This window comes from Cygnus olor, chromosome 1 (assembly GCF_009769625.2).
Source record: "Cygnus olor isolate bCygOlo1 chromosome 1, bCygOlo1.pri.v2, whole genome shotgun sequence".
Classification (NCBI taxonomy): Eukaryota; Metazoa; Chordata; class Aves; order Anseriformes; family Anatidae; genus Cygnus; species Cygnus olor.
This window is the reverse complement of record NC_049169.1, coordinates 193,073,440-193,087,850: the sequence shown is the minus strand read 5'-3', so window position 1 is coordinate 193,087,850 and position 14,411 is coordinate 193,073,440.

Below are 14,411 nucleotides of genomic sequence, written 5' to 3'. Positions count from 1 at the left end.
AAGCTCCTGCTTCTGGCCCCATCCTTTCTGCTCTCTTCTACCTGCTCTAAATCTTTGTAATTTTAAAGTAGAGACCTGCCCTGTGAGACATTAATGGGCCAGAGTTAGTAAGAAGGAAATTGCTTGAAAGGAAACAAAAAATTGAAGAGGCAATTGTGAACTGAGAGATAAATTAAGAGCTTATGCCAGGGAGAGGTCCTATATCCTGGAATAATGAAGAAAACAAGAGGGGTAGTCCAGAAAGGGAGGCAGAAAGGAGGAGAAATGTCTTCACAGTGCTCTGCTGGTTCTTCAATGTGTACCTTTCCTACACACGGTGCTCCTGTTGTCCTCCACACCCTTCCAGCTGTCTTTCCTTAATTTGATCCCTACAATGACTCGTCTCTGGCATATTCCTGTCAGACCTCCTTCTGTGAAAGTCTGCCTTGTCCACGTCACAAATTTCCTTCCCTGCTCCGGGTTCTCAAAAAAAAAATCATTTTCCCTTCCAAGTTCTTCACCTTTGCTCACCTACAATTAACCCCAAAATTTTCTCCTACCCAATGTGGTTTCCTCGACTGTTGCTGCTTGAATAGCTTCTCTGTGTCAAGAAGTCTTGATTTATCCCCATTGAAGGTTGTGATCTTGTTCCAACCCAGCCTACTCCATTCAATATAAATACAATATCTCCAGTCCTCCATCGCTGTTAACCTCAGACAAACTCCTACACCTCAGACTGCCCATGGCAAGGTGGTTGGAACTAGATGATCTTTAAGGTCCCTTCCACCCCAAACCATTCTGTGATTCTGTGACTGTTTACACCGCTGTTCCAAGACTCTTTCCAACTGAACCACATTTGTCCTAAGTTCCCATACAAAAGCAGTTCAAGCTCAGACTTAAAGAGAAGGCACAAGTAAAGCACACCGATTCCTTCATGTGTATTGCAGACAATATAGTTAAATTTGAAACATATTTTATCTGCAGAAGTATGAGGATACTAATTCATTTCTTTTCTTGCTACGTGTTGTTACTTCCTGATATTTTTTGCAGTATAGCTGCAAAGCCACTCATCCTTCATTTTGCATTTCTGTAGTAGATTAATCTTACTTAAATATATATTTTTACATTTGTCTATCTTCAATTGCATTCATTTTTTTCTGCACTATTTATGTAACTCATTAGCTTTATAGAAAACTTTTCAACAGTTGATATCATATGGAAAATAATAAGGGGAAAAGGAAGAAAAAAACAAGCATTGTGAGAAATATTGATTGCTTATGACTAATTGCCAGTTGCAGTGCAATTAATATGTAGTACAGCTGATTCATTTTTAAAAGTTTTCTTGCTAAAATGGTGATTTTCTGCAAAAAAAATGTTGCAGAAAAGCTGCATATAAAGTCATCACTTCAGAGTTATTTTCAAGTGATGGTAATTCAATGTTTTTGTGACATTACCAACAGACAATGGTATGTTGTTATAGCAACAGAAGCGATGTGATGACTTCATGGAAGCAAGTGACATTACCTTGACAGTTTGGGAACAGTTGCTTCATTTATGAGATTGACTATGAAGAAAACAGACAGATGAAGATTTGTAAATATAAATGTTCTCTGTGTATAAAGTGCCAAATATCCTAACTTTCCTCTGACTAAAGCTACAGATGAAAGAAGTTAAAATATTTCAATAGTACTTCCTTAGGCCCATTTACTGCAATATCCATTAGGAAAATAAGATTTATACCCATACATTAAGTTTATGATATGGGAGAAACACCACATTTCTGTAAAGGTGATATTTCTGAAGTGTTTCCTAGTAGATGGAAAGTGGAAGAATTTCTAGGCATGATAACATATTTCTCCTTTCTCTTTAGGTATGAAGTCCTCAATCAGAAAGATTTCTTTTCAGTTTTCAAAGCAGTCCTCTTTGATAAATGCTAAAATTAAATTAAAAGTATTTTTTTATTAAAATGATGCTGATACAAAAGATGTCCCTTCCTAGAACAACCCTTTTTATGCTCTTTGTTAGAAGAAAGAAGAGGAAAGAAAAAGTTTTGTACATTTTCCAGCTGTGGTATTGAAAATTTACACAGGGCATCAGCGCATGATTAAGTGCCGCTGAGCAACATTTCAGTCAAACTGAAGACTGGTGTCAGCCCACAATAAAAATAATGAAAATATGCCAAACTCCACAGTTACAGCTACCATTACTGTCAAACAGAAGGATGCACAGATGAAACAGCAACAAAGAAAGTACTACAGCAGTATTCACCAAAGTGAACAGTACCTGGAGAAAGCCCTTGGAATGAGATGTAGAATGACCAAATCATTTATACCAAGGTGTTACTAGTGGTCAAGCAAAAATCCAAACATCTTGTTAGCACAAGTTCAAAGGAAAACCATTCCAAGGGAACACAGAGCATCTCTAGAAACACTGAGTCAAGAGTTGCATACAAAGAGATGAAAGGGACAAAGAAACACTGAAAGGATAAAACATGATGTACTGAATTTGCAACAGCGGAAATTCCATTTAGACATTTATAAACAAAATTTTCACAAAGACGTTGGTCAAAAATGGAGATAGGCTGCTCAGAGGGGCTGTAGGGGCTCCTTTCTTGGAGATATTTAAAACTTGCTGGACTCAGTCCTGAAGAACCTGATATAACTCTGAACTTGGATGTTTCGGCTTTGAGAGGGGGATGGTACAGAAAAAAACATCCAGTGCTGCCTTTCAGCCTAAATTATTCTATGCTTCTCTGACAAACAACTTTCCTACATCCCTACGTGAAAGTAGCAGAGCTAAATTAAAGCTAGTGTTTCCTTCCCCCAGTTCTGCGACCTATCTTTCAGACCACTGTTATGCCAACATTGAGGGGATAAGAACATACTATGAGCTTGTGACAGCATGAGTACCAGACAGCATCCACTGGTGGGCCTGTGTGGCTTGGGAGGCTATGTAAAGATTGTTGGCAAAAGAGACATCTCTGTGAGATGAAGTCAGACATGCTCAGTAGCCGCTCACCCTAAACCTTCATCTGGGATACAAAACACATCTTGCCTTTGAATATGCTTTTTTCAAGATCTCCAGTCTTTCCATTTTTTCCCTCTTTTTATTTCCCCTCTGTTTTATAATTGCCCATCTGCTCATCTCCCAAGATAAGCATGAGAACATGCAAAGACAACATTTTCATGGAGATTATAATATTGCCTAAACATTCCTGAAAACTCATCCAAAGCAATAATATTTTCATTTGGCTTATGTGCTCAGCACTAAAAACATCCAGAGACTTCTTTACTAGTCTGCACAGCAAAATTCATTTTATATCTTCTTCTATTTGATGTTTTCATATATATGTGGAAATGCTGATCTCCCTCCCTGGTTCAGTAAATTCATTAAGATAATAATAAAAAAGTATCTATATGGATTATAACTATTCACGTTTTCATTTATTTATTCATTTAATTGTTTCTCTTTTACTTTAACTTTCATGCACTTGCTGTATCTCAGAACTGAACTTCTAAGGGTTCAGTCAAATTAGTGTCCCTTATGAAATCACATAGCTCTGCTGCTGCCCAGTGGTACTCCTGGTGATCAGGAATAAAAAATGTAATTAGAGGCATAAAATGTGAATAGCTCCTTCTGATATATGAAACAGCAGCAAATCCTGTACTGAATTTACCAGCTGTGAAGATGTCTAATGCCTGAGCCCTTTTATGAAAGATTAAACATGCTGATTGCATGTGGCCAAGCATAGATTACCAGTACCAACAGTTTCATAGAATCACAGAATGGTTTGGGGTGGAAGGGACCTTAAAGATCACCCAGTTCCAACCCCCTGCCATGGGCAGGGACACCTCCCACCAGACCAGGTTGCCCAAGGCCCCGTCCAGCCTGACCTTGAGCACCTCCAGGGATGGGACATCCACAGCTTCTCTGGGCAACCTGTGCCAGGGCCTCACCACCCTCACAGTGAAGAATTTCTTCCAAATATCTAATCTAAATCTCCCTTCATTTAGTTTAAATGTTCCCCATGTTCTATCCCTACACCCCTTGACAAAGAGTCCCTCCCCAGCTTTCCTGTAGGCTGCCTTTAGGTACTGAAAGGCCACTGTAAGCTCTCCACGGAGCCTTCTCCAGGCTGAACAACCCCAACTGCCTCAGCCTGTCCTCATAGGAAGGTGCTCCAGCCCTCTGATCATCTTTGTGGCCCTCCTCTGGACTTGTTTTAGTACTTCCATGTCCTTCTTGTGTTGGGGGTCCCAGAGCTGAATGCAGGGCTCCGGGTGGGGTCTCCCGAGAGCAGAGCAGAGGGGGAGAATCCCCTCCCTTGCCCTGCTGGCCTCGCTTCTTTTGATGCGGCCCAGGATAAGGTTGGCTCTCTGGGTTGCCAGCTCATGTCGAGCTTCTCATCAACCAGCACCCCCAGGTCCTTCTCCTCAGGGCAGCTCTCAGTCCATTCTCCACCCAGCCAGTATTTGTGCTTGGGACTGCCCCAACCCAGATGCAGGACCCTGCACTTGGCCTTGTTGAACGTCATGAGGTTCCCACAGCCCCACCTCTCAAACCTGTCCCGGTTCCCTCTGGATGGCATCCCTTCCCTCCAGCATGTCAAGTTTTAGCACCTCCAACTGCTTTTCCAGTTGGTTTGGCATTATAGCCTACTAAGCTGGTTCCCAGATGTTTCCAAAAGATTTGTTTGGCTTTACTGTTGCATTTCTCATGCAGAAGTCCTAATGAGTGGTGAAAATGCAATGATGGGATGTGAAAGCAGCAATACTTTGTGTACCTGTGATTCATCATACACATAACTGACACCATGATTTGAAGAGGAAGCTACAAATCATTGTGAGCCAATTTAGTGATTGATGATGTCATTAGTCATCAACTGTCATTGATCAGACTACGTGTGTTCAATGGTCTCTATCGTCACAGGAACCCAGCTATTCCATCAGCATCATTGAACTGCAGTCCTAATCCCACTGGTTGTCTACAAACCTTGGATTTATGAAAAGAAGGGATGGAAAATGGGAGTACTGCTATTTGAACTTCCACTATTGCAATCATTAAATATTTAGCATTCATTGGAACTGCTGATAATGGTGAGATGCCTGTAAAAATGGGTGAGTAGTGTATGCAGCCTGCATAGAGACAGCTATAAAATGCTAAATTAGTCGGTAGATGTAGCCTTTGTGAAACTTCTTTTCACTGTTTTTCCTAAATGCGTGCTGTGGTTTAGCCCTGGCAGGCAGCTCAGCACCATGCAGTACTCGTCCACTCTCCCCAAGTGGGATAGGGGAGAGAATTGGAAAGGGAGAGGTGAAAGAACTCATGGGTTGAGATGCAGACGGTTCACTAGATAAAGCAAAAGCCATGCACTCAAGCATAACAAACCAAGGAATTCATTCACTGCTTCCCATCAGCAGGCAGGTGTTCAGCCACCTCCAGAAAAGCAGGGCTCATCGTGTGTAGTGGTTCCTTGGGAAGACAAACACCGTCGCTCTGAACATTCCCCCCTTTCTCCTTCTTTGCCCCTGCTATTATTGCTGAGCATGAGGCCATGTGATATGGGACATCCCTTTGGCCAGTCTGGGCCAGCTCCTGGCTGTGTCCCCTCACAGCTCCCTGTGCACCCCCAGGTACCTCGCTGGCAGGGCAGCACCAGGCGCTGAACAGTCCTTGGTCTGTGTGAGCACTGCTCTGCAGGAACTGAAACATACCTGTGTTATCAATGCTGCTTTCATCAAAAGTCCAAAATACAGCATCATACAAGCCTCCATGAAGAAAATTAACTCTATCTCAGCCAAAAGCATGACAATACGGTACCCTAAAAATTGCCCAGCTACTTTCCTGGGGATTACAATTTCTACAAATCCACCTTCCTGCAGTCAAAGGCAAGCATTAAATAAATCAATCACATCCTAAAATATCCATGCTCTAATAAGCAACCCAGATGCCATCTGTTACACTTGATGGAGATCAGTGGTTGCCAGAGGATCAGCTACAAGATTGACTTTGCCACCTGAAACTCTGCTAACTAAAAGGAGTTTAATGGGCACTGTCTAGGAAACTTGCAATGGCCTTGAGCTTCTTGAAAGTTATATGCTATTCTGATAACATTATTCATGGATTATTCATGCCTGGTAAATTACTAGTATTAAAGAGGACGTTATGTATTAAACTTTTGCATCCCACAATCCCTTGCTTCCACCATAGCCTTCCCCTACTCTGCTCCACCAGACGCAACCCATTTCCCAAATCCCTGCTACTCATTTTGCAAGATCCATATGCAGTTTCCTGGCCTTCTTATGCTTATAGGCACACAGTTCTCTAGATACAGGAAAGAGAGGTATTTTCAGCACTAAGTAAGATTTTAGGACAAAGATAGAGCCAAAAGAATGGCTAGAGCAGCTATAGCGAAGTCCCAGCAGAGATAGGAGCCATAGACAGGGGTGGTGATGGGGGGTTATCTCTGCTGTTGGGAGTAAGCAATTGTAGCAGAATAAAAGCAAAATGTTGCAAATGAAGCTGAGGGGGTTGCTTGTTTCTGGTATTTATTTTGGGAAAAGACATAAAACAGCAGGATTGCAAGGAGACAAAGAGCATCTATCAGCATATGATATCATTTATATAGCATTAAGATGATCAAGAAAACACTGATGGGTATGCCCACGCTGAGATGTGGGCTGGTCATTTGGCTTCATGAGCTAATCTTTGTGTGGTGGTTTTACAGGCTAATCTTTGTGTGGTGCATGTCGATTCCCATTTCACAATACCCACGTGTCACCTGGGGTGTGTACCTAGGTGCAGAGCTCAGACAGTGATCACTGACTAGCACAGACAGCCTAGACAACCCCTTGTGCTTTTCAGGTACTCACAGGTCTACAGTCCAGAGAGGAAAATTACAAGTACCTCGTCAGACCACACATATGCCATGGGCTGCAGGACTTCCCATGCTGGTGCTGGATTTTCAAATGCCACTGAGGACTGACTTAAAGACAATGAGTGAAAGAAAATCTAGATCCCTGGATGTTTTGTTGCAAGCCCTCAAGGTTAAAAATGGTCTTTTTTTCAAGGTTAAATACATTTATTTTCTGCATCCAGGACTGTAACTCATGTGTTTTGCCTTTGTTTGCACTCTAACATCACAAATCTCCCATGTAGATATTTCTAAACCTTAATCAAAATATGCCATGACCCATTCCTTAAATTGATTTATTTTTTAAGTATCTCATTGTACAGCAAGGTTTCCCAACATAAAGTCACTCTTGAGCCATGTGTCCATGGGCTTTGTTAGCAAAAAGCTCCAGCCAGTCATATTTCATATACCTGAAAGCCTTGTTAAGCGAAGAACACCTTGGCATGAAGGAAGAAAACTTCACGGCAGCCTAGTGAGATTCATAGAAGTGTGTACAGGTGGAGACAGAAAACTCCTCCACCCTGCCCTTTCCCAGAAGTGCAGCTGCCTGTTTGCCTCTTCTGAGATGTAGCACACTTGCGTAGCCCAAGTGCCGAGATGCTCCCGTCTCCCATCACCTTCCCCACAGACAGCAATAGCATCTCTATGGCCAGCTGTCTTTGCTGGACACTCAGGAAGGAAAAGGACAAAGCCAAGTCCCCTGCTGGGACCCCTGGTGCAGGATTTGTCCCCAGATCTGGCTGTGGAGCATTGCAGCCACCTAAGCCCCGGGCAGCCACAGCCTGCAGGAGGAGGAGGAGGTGGGACACGAGCCTAACTGCGCGGCAGTGAGTTATCATCACATGCTGCACAGAGCATGTGGCGGCTTTTTCCCTGCCTACTCCCGGTGGGCCTACGACCTCATTCTGTTAATTTTGGTGGGAAATGTGATGAGTAGGTGAGTATGCCCTCTGAATTGGCATTTCAGGCAGAAAAAAAAAATAATAATTTATGTATATTTGATAATTGGTGATGCATTTCTTGATTTGACTTCTTTTGGATGATCTCCTAGATATCCCCCCACACACAAAAGAACAAAAAGTTTTTTTTGCTGCTGTACTTTGTATTTATCACAAATACAGCCCAAAAAAAAATATAGAGTGTTATTTTGGAGGTGGTGGTGGTAGTGTTTATTTGTTTGTTTCCAGAATGTGTGAGAGCTGCTAAAAGTTATCTGTCAAAGTCCCTTTGAAACTGAATTTTCCTGTGTAACCCTGGGAAAAACATTGCACAGGCAATAGCAGGGCTGGCTACCCCCAGATCACACCGGTAAGTTGTGGCATCAGCCTCTATTTACGCCGAAGACCTCATCTCGGTTTTCTCTCTCTCATGGCCCTTGCATCCTCTGCTGTGCCTCTAAAGAGATGAACTGCCTGGTATTTTTGTGGTGAGGTTGTCTGTCCACTTCTAACCCTGTTGAGTCATCCTGGCAGTGTGTCAAGCTTTGGTGCAGATGTATAGGAAGCCACTGGAGGGACGTACACTGAGAATTGATTCAAGCCTTTCTTTCTGTTTCTCACGCAGATATGCTTAGCTCTAGTAAACCTGTTTGTCCCTGCAGATTCCCACCAATATAACAGCAAATCAAACAGTTGCAGAAATTCACAGTAGTACCACCAGAGGTTGGATTTTTGTAACAAGCCAAAATCCTAAATTAAAATATCCAGACTTTGGTGTGCATGTGTGTGTGTTTGGTTTTAGTTCTCACAAATCCCTTGTTATCCCTTCCTTTAATACTTGTTTAAAAGTGTTCATACCCTGCTTTCTCCTTTTGCTCAGTCCCCATGCAAAACCCATGTATTTGTCAGAAATTCCAGGCAATCACTGTGCACAAGGTTTGGGAAATCTGAACAGGATACTTCTATTCTACTTTCCTTCTCACTACACCAACTAAAAAAAATACTGTGAACTTCAGTTTGAAATTGATTGATTTTTCTTACAACAATGGCAAAATAGAAGAGATATGGCTAGAATATTTCCTGTAAAAATGCAAGATTTAAAAGATTGGAGTGAAATTACATTCTGAAGAAACAAAGACACTGACAGAAAACAAACTTAATCAGAAGACATCAGTTCCCCTTGGGGGGCGTGGAAGAGTCAAAGCTCCACATTTGTATCTGTTGTACTGAAATCTGCTTTCTGGTATCGACTTCGAGCTATACAATTAAAACTAACTCTGAACAGTGAAGTTACCAGTTGTGCCACATAAACTGCATCTGCTCACCTGTCTTAGACACCCACCCCAGGGCAGCCCCATATTCCAGGCCTTAGACAAGAAATTGTCTGTCAAGGAAGCATGCTATGCAGCTAGACTGAGCAGCTAGCTGCACCTCACCATCTGGTTGAATGATTTCCTTTTCCTTCATGCACCCCTAATTTTCTGACAGCGTTACCAGGCAAGCCCATCATTACTTTTGAGGAATGTTGTCAGTCCAAAATCTATTTATTTCAGTCTCATCCAATCAGATTGGATAGTCAGTATGAACACTTCTTAGCAACAGACATTTTTTTCCTTTCTTTTTTTCAGCCTCAAATAAGCTTTTAAAAATCGTTATTATTTTTGGCTCGGGAGACTTTGAATCACTGCCCGTGGAGTCCTCTTGGTCACTGGATAGCCATAAGCACTTTAAATTTTCTTAGGAGTTATTGCTATTGTAAATTTGCTTTCTTCTTGGAAGCATCTCCAAATTCTCCAACTGTCCTTGCTTTCCAACCCTTTCTTCTTCTCTAGATCCAGTTCCCAACACTGCAGGAGTGATGGCAGGGAGGCCGTGCAATAGATGGAAGACCCCCTGCCACAGGACCTAGACATCTTGTGCCACACTGCGCAAGGCTAATAAAGGAAAACAACAACCTCCTTCCCTCCCAACCAAAAATACCACGTGCTTCAGATCTGTAGTATGCACCTGAGCAGGGCCAAGACCGTGCACTGGAGAAGTGTTCATCTGCATCACCCTCAGGCTCCTATCTCGGGTCCATGGGGTCCATCTCCATCAGAACCTATATTCTTCTAAACCTGTTTTGGGTTATGTGCATACATATAAACACCCCTCCACACATACTTGGACATTAGTGCAGTGCTGGTTAGGGGTGAGAACCACTCTGGTCAGTCAGATCCATGCTCCTGCCACCAGCTGTGCCATATAGAGGGTCCTGCTGACCCCAAGGGACGGTGACAGATAGAGTCCACCCAGAAGTTGTTCCCTTCTGTTTGGCAATGGCAGAGGAGGTTTGGCAGGAGGCTTTTCAAAATCTTCTCCATTTTCACTGCTTTTGTGTTTGCCCTAAACTCTTTCTGAACTCTTGGAAAAAAAACGTGTGAACTGAAGCTCTGAGAGCTTGATTTCTGTCTTTCCCAGAAAGATTTTTGTTCTACAGGAAATAACTCTTTTTTACAAAGTGAATAAACATATGAACCATTCAGACTTAGCAATGGTCATATATCAAAAGGGACAGTGTGAAGAGGGCACGAGGGACTCATTATCTGAATGAGTTTGCTCATCCTGAATAAAAGCTGGCATCTTCTAATAGGCTGAATTTTCTTTTCTAGAGAACAGTCCAGCTAAATTGACAAGTTTCTGAGTACAGCCTCCAAAATAAACAGCCTTGTCTCCTCACAGAAACATTGCAATTATTATAAATACTGCAGATGGGAAAACAATTTAAAGGAAGGGAAGCTGGCAGGACCCAGGAAGGAGGAGGAGCAGGAGTGTGCACTTCGATGCACAGGAAGGATCCTTTTGTGAAAAAAATGAAGCAGGACAAGTCTTTATTGTCACTTCTGCCTCTGAAAGAACTGCTTTTTTTTTTTTTTTTATCAAGATGGTCTATGGCCAAAAAAATTAAAAATATGAATATGAATTGAAGGTTAAATACAAATCAGTTCTTAGAATAGGATGTGGCAATGCATATTTCACTCAACAGAAATGCTGTTTTTTCAGTCTGAGGCGACAACCTTTAGTTTGTCTGTAAGATTAAACTAGGTGAAAATCCTTAGTTCATTTAATAGAATAAGAGCTTTCCCAGACACCATTCTGGATTGGCCCACAATTTCTCCACTATATTTCTGGACCAAAGATCTTTCCAGCCCCGAGTTATAACTAGAACAGTGCTAGTTGTTTTAGGCATAGTCTGGTCTTAGTCATTTAGAAAGCCATTAGTGCGCAGCTAGCCAGCCCTAGGGTGGGTGGTGTGCCAGGGAGATCTGCACACATCTAAAAGCAGTTGTATTCCTGTCTAGGCAAGCCTTTAAAAGCAGCAGAAACTCCCATACAACCAAACAGCAATACTCCGCAGGGAGGGATACCCCAATAGCCCTCAGTACTGCAAGTGCTCCAGGTGTTATTGGCTAAAATGTGCTTGTTGAGCACATCAGAACCCAGGCTGAAGAAAATTCACAGTTCTTCTCTTCACCTTTGTGTGTTCATTTTCCCACCTTTTCTGCCCTTTTTGCTTTCTCGACCGCTGTTTTTATGCAGTAGTGCAGAAGGATGCATACCAGCGATGGGGGGACTGACCACCTGGTATGGCTTCACAGCATTTCTCCTGAACCCTCTTCAGTGGAGCAGTTGTCTGTGCTTGTAAACAGCCTGCAGTCTGTCAAATAAAAGACCTCTGCATTAATAAAGTGGGTATAAAGTAGTAGTGACACGTTCATTTAAAAGTCAATTGAATACATGAATGGATAGAAAAGCACATTGGTCCTGGAAAGCCAAGAGGAGAAGTAAGATGCTATCAATCCTACAGTCACTGACCTTCTTGTCCTTCACCTGTGTCTTTGATATTCACCTCTAGACTCCAGCTCTGCTCTCCGATTTCTGATCTGTTGCTTTTCTGGTGTTGTTCTTTTATTTTTACAGCAGCCATACTCAGCATCACATGGGGGATGCTGGGAACAGCTGCTTCAGGGGAAAAACCAAAGCGATGCTGTATAGTTTCACCCTGAACAGGAGGAGGAGGCCTTGGGGCCAGGCAGTTCACCTGTGTCCTGGGACCATTTCACCTGCTGCCCAGTTTTGCCATGTCCCTCTCCCCCTTCCTGTATAAGTATCATAATGTAGTGGTCACGGTCATGATCGCAACCTATGAGGGTCACCCTACCTGTGGGAGCCCAAAGATCATGATCATGATGGAGCCTGTAATACACAAGGACACAGAGGCCTGTTTCCATGGATTCTTTTATTACAAACTACTACTTGTAAAGGAGATATACATATATACTACAAGTTATTAACAAATTACCACTAGGAAAGCAAGTACATGTTACAAGAGTAATGCAAATATGTATATTGCAAGTTACTAGAGAATTTAGACAAGTGAAGCAAGTGAATACTTCGGGTCAGAAGCACTTCCTGGAAGCCAATTTCAGGGACAACATTTCTGGCCCGTTGTACTACTGCTTTACTTCAACAAAGCAACCTGTATGCACGCCTGTATATATTACGTGAGGTGTTCCCAGCAGGACTCTCACCAAAACGCTCCCAGGAGTGAGGCTAATTGATGATGAAAAAAATCCCTGCCTCAGAGATGATCCATGGCATGGAGCCTGGAGTCAGCCAGGCGTCCCCAGTGAGGCATCCTGTCTGTCCTGGGCGTCCTTGCAGGGAAGTTCTTGTGCAGAGAGGCTCTTGCAGAGTTTTGGGTAGATAGTAAGTTAATCTTTATACCTGTAGCTGCAAAAGTGGGGTAGGACATCAGTTCCTGGAATAGGTGTCACTGACTTCTTCTTTCCTGGAAGGTCATTTCGTTATCATGGTCTTTGTCCTACCAGGTTGGGGGCTCCAGGCTAAGTGCATACACATTTTTGTCAGTAACTTTATGAGGGTCACCTTTATGGTGGATCATGCCACAGTTAGTGCTTTCAGCTTTTTAATATCCATTGTCACAGTAGGGTGTGTACTACCTGCCTTAGTAACCGAGTCCTCCTGCTGCCCTCTTTCCCTTGAACTTCTACCCAGCTCTGTGACTGAATGCTGAGCCTCAAGCCTTTCCAATGTATTGGATACAAGATGACCTTGGCAGTAGTAAGTCATTCTGCAGACACCCCCTCCTCAGGTTGCTTTGCCATTTAGGCACGGTCAGATGAACAAACCCTCTTCAGGGTGCCTGATCTTGGAGTTTCTGAAGCATTTTTAACTCTGCCATTTCTGACTGGGGGGCTCTCACTGCCAGTTCTTGGCAGAAGGATGAGATATTGAAAGGATGTCAGGCCGGAGGTGAGACTGAAAAGCCTGAGGTGTAGACCTGTGCAAAAGTCAAATGGCAATGAGAACAACATAGTTTTATTACAGAAATAAGAATATCTCGTCCATAGTTTTTGTCATCAAATCATACAATTCTATAAAGGTACATAAGAACATGAATGGCACTTCACTGAAGCAAAGCAATAGACCATCTGGCCAGAAATTCTGTCCCTGAAATTTGTTCCTAGAAGGTACTTCAGGAAAAGTGTAAATCTACCCTATTAGGATAAAACTTTACCTTAACCTCAGGGCACTAGGGTGTCGTTTGATCATGAGGGTTACAGCCCTCCCTGCTGTTATTCTTTTAGAAAGGTGGTTCTGTCTGTTTTTGAAACCCCATTGCACTTCTTGAAGCCTGTACTTGCAATTCTTCCCTTGTTAGGGAGAGGCACTTCCCATATCTTACGACTCTTTAAAAGCTGGTTGCCACTTCAGGAAAGTCCTTGATTCATGAACACTTCTGTGACAGAGCAGAAAGCATTTGGAAATATATATATATATATATATATCACTGGTCTGGTATGGAACAGTAGTAATAGTAAGACCATCAGCTCATTTCACATAATCCTTGGAATAGTTATGAGAAGCAGGTAATGGTTTTCTCCAGCACATTGAACGGGTGACTAAAAGATCTGCACTCCATTAACAGAGTAATGCACAATAGCTTTCTGTGGAAAAATGTCTAATTTATATCTTTCCTGTTTTGCAAACCAAAACTTTAGAAAATGCTTTTCAAACTTCACTTCTCTCCTTTAAGTTCTCATTTCTCTAATCTCTTCCTATCTTAGTGAGATAAATATCAGTCTGAAAAGCAGTGTTCAAGTAGCTAAATTGACAGAGGAGCAAAATTAAAAATTTGCTTCTTCCTTTAACTCTTATACACTCCGTGATGGGGCTATCCATCAAGAGTGAGCTATCTCAGGATTGATCACAGGCTTGGCACAATGTAATTACTGAACCAGAAGCATTGTATTATATAGCATGAAATGAAATAGCAACTTTGCCTTCCACATTATGAACCAGTTGACTAATGATGGAGTGTTGCAATTAGAAAATATGGAAGTAACAAGGCAAGGTATTCCACGGTCTGCTAATGTGTAGAATAAAACTACTGATAGTGTGAAGTAGGGAAATTAAAAACAGTAAAACTGTAACAGAAAATAACAATGGTATTCTTAATAAACTGTAAAAGGAGGGGATGAAGTGTCCTCTAAAGTAGGTCAAGTTTAAAAGGATTA